This window comes from Adiantum capillus-veneris, chromosome 5 (genome assembly GCF_014529385.1).
Source record: "Adiantum capillus-veneris isolate H3 chromosome 5, ASM1452938v2, whole genome shotgun sequence".
Taxonomy (NCBI): Eukaryota; Viridiplantae; Streptophyta; class Polypodiopsida; order Polypodiales; family Pteridaceae; genus Adiantum; species Adiantum capillus-veneris.
Window position 1 is genome coordinate 170,775,748 of NC_140935.1, and position 1,769 is coordinate 170,777,516.

The window sequence follows — 1,769 nt, forward strand, 5'->3', positions numbered from 1 at the left end:
TTATCCATGTATATCAAGCACATACTAGTAGCCATATAGCCATATGTACTTTAACTCAGCATAACTCTATAACATCAGAACCTAAGTACATATAGCCTCGCATTTAATTATGACTAAAGATATTTTTTCCCACTGGGTTTTTTCTTTTAGTCTTATCCAGGTATCCAAGACCTTCATTTTGTATATACGCTATATTTTACTTTTACTCTTTTATTTTTTTATAACAACAAAAACAAGAAGAACCACGATATCCCCACACTACTAATTGCAAATCTACTGACAAGTCAAAAGGGAGAGGCCAAAAAACAGTTTGACAAAGCTTCAAGTCAACTTACAGGTACGACTTTCAGATAACAACCACAGGAAAAGCATACTAGAGCTACAATGACAACGACCTGTTGCACCAACAAGTCGATACAACCTCATGCAATTCAAGATACAACAACCAATAGGAGGGGGAGAGTTCCAGGCTTCAGATACACTACAGCTACAACTTCAAGGCATCTTTAACATCACGCAAAGCAACCAACTATAGAAGAGGCTGCCACAACAACTTCAACCAACACCAAGACATCAAGAACTCGTCAAGGCCAGCAAAGACATAGGGTCTTGTCGGGAACGACAAGAATTCGGAGGGAGAGAGTGTTGAAAGGACGCCCTTTCAACAACGTTTCCATAAAGATTCCATTAAAGATTCCTCAAAGATTTTGTAAAGATTCCACATGAAGATGGTGATGAAGTAATGAAGATGAAGATGGATGCTGCAACATGAAGATACGAGTTCATGGACGTCGTCGAATATCCCGTTATTATTATTTTGAGCCATTACGGCCACTTTTGTAATGTTTACGAGAACCTCATATTTTAAATCGGCACTGGTATTTTGGCCGCAGATGCTTGTATAATGAGTAAAGCCAACTCAGTTTCTTGTAATTAAGCTGTGTAGAAGCCTAGGGACAATTCAGGTCATCTGGCCAGACATTAGGTTTGAAGGCTTTGTATATAAGCTAAAACCTAAGGCTTTGTAAGGGACACATTACGTTATCTCGATTAATATACAGTCGTGGGTTTTGCAGCACACAGTAGTGAGCTTCACGCACACACACCGTCGCGCACACTAATCACATTGCAGATATGAGAGTAGGAGCATGTTAGCATCGAGGAGCTCTTCGCGTCGACGCAAGCAATGCAAGCCGAGGACCAAATCGTGAGCCCGCCTGCTACGAGCTATATTTGGTCGTAAGTACCTCAAACGACATCCGATCTGAATGATTAAGTAGTCGTTAGAATCAGGGCGAGAAGCTCTTCGTGTTGATGTCTTTGTAGATCAGTTCTGGACACTTTGGAAATTGTTGTTTTGAGTCTATCGTGACAGCGATTAGAGGTCTTACACTTATGGTTTTCAAGGTTTAGGTGTAACATTTAATGGCCTAAAATCTTATTTGTAGCGGAAATTAGCATGAACATAGTGGGCATTTCATTAGAATAGATTCCTAATGATAATTACAAGAGTGCTTGGGTGGAGAGAGCAACAAAAAGCATAACACCTAGTTAGATAGCATCGACAATACTTTCAAAAGAGAGAGCAATTAAACTATTGACAACAGTTGAGGACCGGATTTGCATGGAGCCGGTCCCCCCTCCAAAAGGCTTTGTATTATGGTTTCTCCCATCAAGAGAGACATTGTACAATACAATTCTTTGTGTTCCTTCAAGACTAGCTAGTGCAATGAAGATGGAAGCTTCATACACCAAGCAAAACACTTAAT